Source organism: Typopeltis vanoorti, chromosome 6 (assembly GCF_054136105.1).
Source record: "Typopeltis vanoorti isolate ZY-2024b chromosome 6, IOZ_Tvanoo_1.0, whole genome shotgun sequence".
Lineage (NCBI taxonomy): Eukaryota > Metazoa > Arthropoda > Arachnida > Uropygi > Thelyphonidae > Typopeltis > Typopeltis vanoorti.
This window is the reverse complement of record NC_143554.1, coordinates 45,554,867-45,565,028: the sequence shown is the minus strand read 5'-3', so window position 1 is coordinate 45,565,028 and position 10,162 is coordinate 45,554,867.

The window sequence follows — 10,162 nt, the reverse complement described above, 5'->3', positions numbered from 1 at the left end:
TTCGCCGATGCTGACGCTGCTTCAACAATACGAAAATAAAAGAAGTTCGGATACTGCTTTCAATTCTCTTTTTTTTTCTCTCGTTTTGTAAAATTTCCGTGCCTGTTTTTCTTAACAGAATTTTATACGTCATATGAATAATTAAACGTTTTATTTAAGCTAATGACTTCTGCCTGGATTATTATCTACAACACTTTCTCGCTTCCCTATCTACCTAGCCGAAATGAATATCTGAAATGAAACAACTAATAATTTAATACGGATGTTCTTTTAGCATCCTCTCTGCCGGTAGCTATTCTCCGATTGTACTGCGTAAATTAATAACAATTTCACTTTCCCGCTTCAACGAAAATTTCATTGCTTGCTCTGTTAGCAAATAATAAAAGTTCAATTAATAGCTTCAATTTTCTCGACCAGAAATTCACGTTCTGTCAAACCGCGCGCTGTACAAATCAATGACGTCACAATGAAATTCATTGCTACATTGAAAATGAAACAGTCAACCGGAAATTACAGCGATTCTCATCTTGATCTTCACAACTAAATTAGCAACAAAACGTGGAGAGTTCATTTATATTGTTAATGATTTTAGGGATGCTAGTTGGATTTTTTTTTTATTTGTTGCATAGTTTCGTACACGGATTTCATCAGTGATAATTTCATATTTGTTATATTACTTTAATCTTCCAGGAGTTTTATAGGGTACGATGATAAGAATACAGCATCCATTTTTTTCGAAACTATAGCCAATCCAGCATGCAGACGATTTCTTTTGTTCACAGAAATGTTAGATGAATTTGCAGAATTGGGCAACTCACCATGCAATGTTTGTATACAATCGTTTTTAGGAACGTTTTTATATTGACTTGTAGTTTGCTCTGCTGGGAATTGCAACACAACGATCAAATCATCGATTACATCATGGATTGCGTGAAGGAAGTTCAGGAAATGTTAGAGACACACGGAATTATTAAATGTTACGTTGCGTCATCATCATTTGTTACGTCACGATGGATCTTATTTTTGTGGCATTTCAAAGCGAATTTTAATTTTTTTTTGTATTTATTATTCATATTATGTAAACAGAAGCTTATTTATTAAGCTCAGGAAAAAAGAAAGAATTCTTTTCATCAATTTCGCTTCAAGTGTATGGACATTTAATAGATAACATTAGAGCTACAGATACTCCTTATCATGTACGCATTTCATGTATACGAATATGTGTTATATTTACAGTTATATTATTTCGATGCCTTTTTTATTCTACACGGAGATACGTCACGACTTACTGAGCATGTTTTGTGCTAAAAAGATTTTTGTTTTAATCAGAAATTCATACTGCCTAAAAAATCAATATGTTGTCTCTGTGTAGACAGAGACAACATATTGATTATGTCTATTACGTCAATTTTGATTAAAAAAAATTGTAGTGGTGCCATCCATCATACTTTTCGTGCTCTCATCTTTGACGGATAGAATGCAGTACAGGGTGTGTACCAGCACTGTACATGTTCATATTTTGTGTACAGTGATTGTAAAGTATCTCGTGCCTATCCCTTCGTTTAGTTAGGTTTAAACTACAACTCAATTTGAAATAATTAAATGTTTCGTTTATATTTCTCCTGAGAAGTGGATATAGTAATGTGTAGAATGATATTGGAATTAAGACTAAAATTCACGCTTTCGATGTTGGGACAAAACGCTTCTTGTTCGGCAATGTTACAAAGTTCAGTCAAACAGGATACAACATCTTTGATTTTAATTGAACCCACGCAAACGTTTCCACTAAAAAGCCAAAACGTTTGATAAAATACTTCAATATCATGTGGCTGTAGGCATCGTGTCTTTCGAACTGCATTATGGTATATTTTAAGGTTTCCTTATCTATCGGAGGTTTTTTATGTTATGGACACAAATGATCTTTCAAAAATCATAAAACGAAAGGTGGCTAAACAACGAGAGTCAATCTTATTTATTTTCCTTACAGTTCTCCCCCTTTTGGTCTAGTTTTTCTTCATTTTACAGCCTAATTACCTTTTTCTATTTATATAGGAGCAGATGTGGATTTTTTTTTTTTTTCACATTGGGCATGTATGCCGGCATTATTCTTATGATTGATCAAATGGTTAGCTATTTTAAATCTGAACGCATGATTTTAAAATTCTTCTCTTTGGGTCCGAATCCCACTCTAGCATGGATGTTTGTGAATGACTTTAGCTGGCAGATGAATCTCATCATCCAATATGAGACCAATCTCATGCTTATTGGAAACTGGAAATGGTTTGAAGAAGTTCCAGGGTTGGTAGAAAGACTTCTTACCTAACGCATAACTCAGCCGTGTATCACGTGGGGAATATGTGGAATAATGTGTAAGTTACATGGTTCTGCCTCAATTCTTTCATGGTGATTACCACAACTTTACAGCACACCCTCGTAATGTACTGTTTAGAACCTTTCTTTACAACGGTTTACAATGAATCGTGAAAGGTTTGCCACCTCGTAGGATTCCCATAAAACAGACTCCTTAAAAAGAATGGAAGAATATAAGCTAGTGAAGATTGCTAACACTCCATTACATTCAGCATTCCAAGGGCATAACTAAAACTGTTGTTGCAGTCTCACGATATCAACGATGCCTTCATAGGTTTCGAAGAGAAGTTAAGAACTTTATACGATATTATATTAAAACATACGATTTGATTTAAATATGATCACGGATAATTGCACAGCCCAAAGCATTCCAGCTTTCTTCGAATAGTATTTAAAACAAATCTATTTTCATCTTTTTTGTCCCGTACACTGTAATTATTTTGAATCATGCACATGATCTCCTAACCCGATTTGTGTAAATGATAAACGTATATGTAGTTTTTGTGCTCTTCTTTACGGAATTTTTCTCGAGTGTCTCTTTTTTACACTTTTTCATACACATATAACTTTTCGCTCACTGATTGAATTGTTATTGATTCGATCATGAGATCCTTCCTTAGGTTGTTATTAATATAGATGGTAATTACTATAAACAAGTATGGAAATGATCAGAGCAATCATGAAATGAAATATCTCACAATAGCATTCTTGAATAAGTCAAATTGCTTATTCATTTTGCGTAGCTGATCTAATAATAATTATTTTACATTTTTCTTTTGTAACATTTTACGCATTTTCTTCCTGTAATATTTCTATTGGAAAAACATCCTCTCTCTCTCAAAAAAAAAACAACATGAAAAGTAACTTTTGCCAGAGCCACTATATTGCGATAATGGAGGATATCTTATGGCAATGATAATTAACCGACAATTCTGGATCAGTTATAAAAAAGATGTAAGATAAGATTGGATATTTAAGTAGACATTTTCTATTATCCGGAAAGAATAGTTATGGATTAGTGCATGTCTTTATTGTTCCAGTATTCCTCTATATCTTTCGAGTGGATCTGCTCTTGCTATTGGTGGTTATCAGAAGTGAGCAACCTTGCACACACTCCAGCTGAAACGCTTTTCATACGGGCTCCCCCCCCCCTCACACACACACACCTCCTTAATTTCCAGCACAATTTGTTGCGTAGCCCAGACTTCTATTTTTGCTTGCATGGCGAGCACGTGTCTAGAAGAGTGTCTTGCTAACATTCAGCCGCCTAGACCTCCCGTCCCTTGCACACACTCCTGCGCAGTTCTCCGATGCTGCATTGCAGGGTTGTTCTGATCGCGACGGCAGCGACGTCGTGAAAATCCAATCGATATTCCGTCACTGGTTTAAAGCCTTGTAGCGTCATTCGTGGATCATCTTCACAAGACGAACCGTTTTTCCGGGCAGTCACGAAAGACAAGCGCCCGGAGATGATCTTTAGCAGAACTCTCTCTCTCTCTCTCTCTCTCTCTCTTCCCTTGCCCTTTCTATCCATCTTCGAGTCACGTGATTTCGCTGTCTTGGTTGTCTCTGCTTGGAGATGATCTCCAAGTCATTAAACTGGGCTATTGCGAAGGTCAGATTCGATCATCTCTTGGTCGTACAGCGGGATGCTTTCGCCCACGTGTTCTACGTGATAGAAGCTGCAGAACAACAGCAGTCTACGGCAAAGCGAACGGAAATTTTATTAGTTATGGAAATCATTGCTTGCAAATAGCCAACATAATGCGATCTTAGTTATAATGTTTGACTATCCAAACCGCTTGTCACTAGAATTGTTTTATTAGATGAATATATTGTTATCTACTTTTCGAAATATCTGTTGGTTGTCATTTTTCGGTTCTTTTCACAGCAGTGCTCAAGTGCGTATTGCTTCACTTGGGTTATTTACATAAACACGCTCTGGCCGGGCAGACATTTGCTGGGAATCTCCATTTAGATGAAAATCGAATTTTTTAGTTCAAAAATTAGACTAATCAAAATTATGCAACGTTATTTCTAACACAAAACAAAGTATGTGATAAATTAATATAATAAAAATTAGTATAATAAATTAAAAAAAAATCTGAATGACATTTGTAATAACGGCATTTATATGCGGTTCCTTGCCTTCTCTTTCGAAGTAGTTCCCTTGGGATTGGATATAGAGAGCTCTGCGCCATTGTTCATTTTTTAATTATGATGATTCAGTCATTAACTGGTCTTTCTTTCAGTGCTAACTCGAATTTTTTGGGGAAAAAAAGCGTATGTCGTATACTATCCCTACGATGACAACGCTCAGCATGGCCAAAGCACAGTGAGCGGGAGCATTGTCATGGGGATACTATACTACATTACGTTATTCTCAGTGTCGTTTTCGTCATATATATCTCGTATATGTCACGGAATATTGGAGGGAAATTTTAGTTTATAATTTGATCCTCAGAAAGGATAGCTAACATCGGGATATGGTATTTTTCCCATTTCGAAATATAATTTGACAAGACGCGGTTCTTTGAGGTCTGGATTTTTTGGGGGGGAGGAGGGAGAAAGAAATGCACTTTTCAACGAATTACTTCCCAGTAAGGCATTCTGCAGCTTAAGATATGGATGACAAATGACAGCAGCTTCTACCTACCGACATCTAGTAGAGGAGTGTTGTACCAACTGCAGCACTGTCATCAAATGGCCAGTAAAAAAACTTTTTAATCATAATACAAGAACGTTGTATGTCGAACTAAACAGATTAATAAACCGATAGGTTGAAACGCAAACAATATTTACATGCATTTTGTATTAATTAGAGCGAGTTGTTAATTCAATGTTAATATTAGCAGGACATAACGTTCAATATCGTAGCATTGAAATGAGAGACCAAGCATTTAAAAAAAATATTTGGCCTCTCAGTGTTTTATGGAGGTCAGACGTAGATTTATATATTTTGTTAGGCAAGAAAAAGCACCTTTTTAAAACAAAAAGATTTTTTCATAAATCTGAAGAATACATATTTACATATTCGATGTAAAATTATTGCTTATAAAATGAGACAACTGCGTTGAAATTAACTCATATTTCTTCTTTCATATTTCAATGGATTTACTTGCATTGTGGAAAGAAATATCTAAGTTAAACTACCGTTTGGTTGAACGTCACCTCCTTACACTTATTAATCGTGCTGATTTACGTGTTCAATTACTCCTGTGGCAAGCAGCCTAATTAGCTGAAGATAAACATGCTCATCTAAGAGGATATAAATATGCGACGGCTACTTATTAAATGTATTGCATAAGAGAATCAATAATATTCCAGGAAAGAGCGCGTTGTAATCTGTACAAGAAATTTCACTTACTGCACGATTCTTACAACTTTACTGACCTAAGGGGCGAAGCAAAATGCTTTTCATATTCCCCGCTATCTTAAGAGAAACTGTGAGTGGAGATATTTTTATGAGCTAATTGCTCGCCCTGAGTGAGCTTGGAGATTAGTCCTCGGTGTTGTAGTTTAGGATGGCTTTAGGTCTTTTATGTTTAAAATAGTCCATTGCGTCATAATCTGCAGCCAGTTGGATCAGTTTGTTAGGGTGCACAGATGATTTTGAGAAGAATTTGATTGCTATGGTCTGCATGAAAGGTAAATATAGGGGACATTTGTGTCGCGATGAAGTTGCACGGTACGCACGAACCATGAGGCGTTCAGGATCATTCTGAGACATTTGTTTTGCACACGTTGCAACTTAAGAATATTAGTATTAGCGGTATGACTCTAGGCCGGAGAAGCATAGGTGAGTATTGGACGAACCGTCAATTTATATATAAGTAGTTTGATTCTGGTGCTCAGCTTACTGTTTCTGTTAATTAGCGAATAGAGCTGGGCTATGGTTTTTGATGTATTTGCACAGAGAGTCCTGATATGGGAGCTGAAAGTCAGTTTTCTGTCTAACAGTACGCGAAGATATTTGATCTCAGTTAGCCAGGGGATTTTAGTGTTGAATAGGAGGATATCTCTTTAGGAAGTATTGATCTTCTAAAGAATAGGAAGGCTACGCTCTTCAGGGGATTCACTTGGAGTCACCATTTGGTGAAATATTGTTCGATTAGCAATAGGTTTTCTTGCAGTTTCTTGACGGCTAGGTACGGCTTTTAAGATCTGGCCAATATCTCTGTATCATCAGCGTATAGGGCTTTGATTGATGACAATGGCTTGTGCGGGATATCATACAAGTATATGGAAAATAGAATCGGTGCTAATAAGGAAATCCAGCCAAGATGCGTTTTTGTGTCGAAACTACCCCACACATCCTAACTTTCATGCGCCTATCGGAGAGGTATGCCTTGATTAGATGAATGATTCCCATTGGTATACCAGTTGATATCAGTTCGTATAACAGACCATAATGCCAAATCTTATCGAATGCACTGGCTATGTCAAGGAAAACAGCCCCACAGATTCAGGTCTTATCCACACTGGTGCAGATAAAGCAATAGCAAAACATTTAGAAATGCAATGTAAACCTTCCTACGATCATCTGGATTTCAATCACATATACAAGATCCACCATCACGTCAGATGTTCATTCAAATCTTCTGTCACATATTCCACTCAAATTGCACCCACATCATCTGCTGAAATATATGATGTAATCAAGAAGTGTAAGAACAAAAAGGCCCCGGACCTGACGGTATTTCCAACAAGGTGATAAAGCTACTACCGCATAGAGCTATTGTGCATCTGACAAATATAATTATCTCCGTCCTTCACTACAAATATTTCCCTTCCTACTGGCGGACATAATACTAATCCATAAACCTGGAAAAGACCCTCGATTGCCTCAAAGTTACAGACCAATCAGCCTCATCTTAAACCTCGGTACAATTGCCGAGAAGGTAATTCTTGCCAGACTCCAAGAATCAGTACACCAACTAAATATCCTTCCTGAGGAGCGAGCAGTTTGGCTTCCGCCAATTTCATAGCACCACGCAACAAATATACAGATTAGTACAATATATCACCACAAGCTTCAATTGGCGTCAATGCACTGCACGATTCTTATCCTTATAGTCTCCTTATAAGGACTGGCTTAAAGGGGCGAAGCAAGAATGCTTTTCATCTTCCCCGTTATCTGTAGAGGACAGTATAGGGATAAGGTGTTATTGAGCTATTAAAGCTCTGGTCATGGCAGGAGGGTAACAGCAACAGCCGCGCCTCAGTTAAACTTCATTGACTACAGCATTGCCATCCATTACCCTCCAAGGGTTCGATTCTGACAATTGACATTTATGTCTTTAGGGGTGAAGCAAGATGCTTTTCATATTCCCCGCTATCTGTTGTGGTTACAATGAGGGTAAAATTTATGAGTAGTGTGCTCTCCCTGAATGGGCATGGAGATTATGCATCGCTATGGGATGCTAATATAGCTTTTGGTCTTCTATATTTGAATATGTCCGTTTGCTTCGTATGCTTCAGCTTGCTGAACCAAATCGTTGGGGTGTGTGGACGTCTTTAGGAAAAACTTAGATGCTAAGGATTGTAGAAAAGATAAAATATAAGGAATACTTGTATCTTGAAGTTGATTGTTTCTAACATACCACGGAGCGTTCAGAATCATTCTCAAGCACTTGTTCTGCACTCTTTGTATCTTGATAATGTTAGTATTAGAGGTGTGGCTCCAGGCTGGAGAGGCATAGGTGATTATAGGACGAATCGTCATCTGGTATAGTTGCAATTTGATTCTCTTCCTGAGCTTGCTATTTCTATTAATTAGCGGATAGATCTGAGCTATGGCTTTAGATTCCTTTGTGCACGCAGACTTGGTGTGCTGATTGAAAGATAGCTTTTTGTCTAGAATTCCACTCAGGTAATTTGTTTCTGTATGCCAGGGAATTATAGTATTGAATAGTAACACATCTCCTACAGGAGACATTGGCCTTTTTGAGAAAAGAACGGCTGAGCTTTTCTGGGGGTGGACTTCCAATCTCCACTTAGAGAACCAACCCTCCAGCTTTAGAATGTTTTCTTGAAGCTTTCTGGTAATGAAATGAGGTCTGAGAGATCTGGTTAGTATTGCCGTATCGTCCACATTCAGGGCCAAAATGGAAGTCTTCGGATTGTGCGGATGTCTGACATGTATATAGAGAACAGCCATGGAGATCCCTGCGGCACTCCAGCAAAGATGTGGCGCTGGGAGGATGTAGAACCGTTGATTTTTACTTGCATTGATCTATTCTGAAGATATGAATGGATTAAATGAACCATTTTTAGTGAGGTACCGGCTGAGATAAGTTTGTGCAGGAGTCCAAAATGCCAGATTTTGTCAAATGCTTTGGATAAGTCTAGGAAAACAGCTCCTGTGCACTGGCGCCAGTTGTAGCTGGTGGTGATGCATTCGACAATTCTGTGGATTTGCTGGGTAGGTCGATTCTTATAGTCCTTATAATGACTCGCGTAAAGGAGCGAAGCAAGAATGCTTTTCACCTTCCCCGTTATCTGTAGAGGACAGTGTAGGGACATATAGGGATAAGGTGTTATTGAGATATTAAAGCTCTGATCATGGCAGGAGAGTAACAGCAATAGCCAAGCCTCAGTTAGAACTTCACTGGATACAGCATTGCCATCCATTACCCTCCAAGGGTATTAATCATTAATCACCGCAACTCACGGTCGACCAACCCGACCCAGTTCGATTCTACAGTAGCCGACAAAATATCAATTCTACTTATCTGAATTTTTTGGTGTATTAATTTTTACTTGTTTTCTTTATGGCATTCTAAAATTAGTTATTAATAGTATTCTATTTTATGAGTAAATATAAGAATCTAAGTTTTATTTAGAAGTTTAAATAATGTTTTGGAATATTTTTGTTCTTAATTTAAAAACCAAAAGTATGCATAATTCCGAAATGTCTCTACATTTATTCATTGTGATAATGACATTAACTACACAAAAACGGCATGACGAAATTTTTTAAAATATTTTCTTCGTTAATTTCCATAACTGTTATTTTTGCATTAGTGTTTCTACGAACTGAGTTTTATAAAGGCTTACAAATAAAATGTTTACTCTAAATTCTTAATAAAAATATTAATTGAACGAATAATAAATTCTGTAAGATCTTTTGATTTTTATATCAGGCATTTTTATTTCTAAGAAACAATTGTTCTTAGAAAGAAGTTCAAAGCCCTTTTTTTTATTAATTTCATACGAAGCGCTTGAATGATGTGTGACTTTTTTTTAAGTTAATCACACACAAGGAAATAAAATTAATGAGTTCCACTTAGTTAATTAAATTGGAAAAATGTTTAACCTAAGGCTTTATTTTTTAATTATCGGTAAGTAAAAAATCAAACTGTAACTTTTTTTTTCGTGCTGAATAATAAAAAATCTTAACGGGATGACATTTTCTAGTTTATTTTTCTGAAATACTTAAGCGTTTAAGACTATTTTTTAACTCAAATTTGAAGAAAATAGAAATCACCTACTTCAAAATGCAAAACAAAATATGATTAATGAACAAAATAATTAAATGTTTTGAGATGTTTTGATACAAAAGCAGAGCTGTGGAGTTACTGTGATTAAATTAAAAAAAACTGGCTGCAATTAACAAAAATTAGATGAAGTGTTTCAAGATTATGTACCATAGGGGATTCATAGTTAATAAGATTAATAACAATTCAACTAAACCAAATAATTAGTCAACACCATTCCAGAAACGGATACTTTTTTCACTGAAATGGCAGTTTCATAAAAAGGTTTAATTATAATAATGAAAAACAATAGT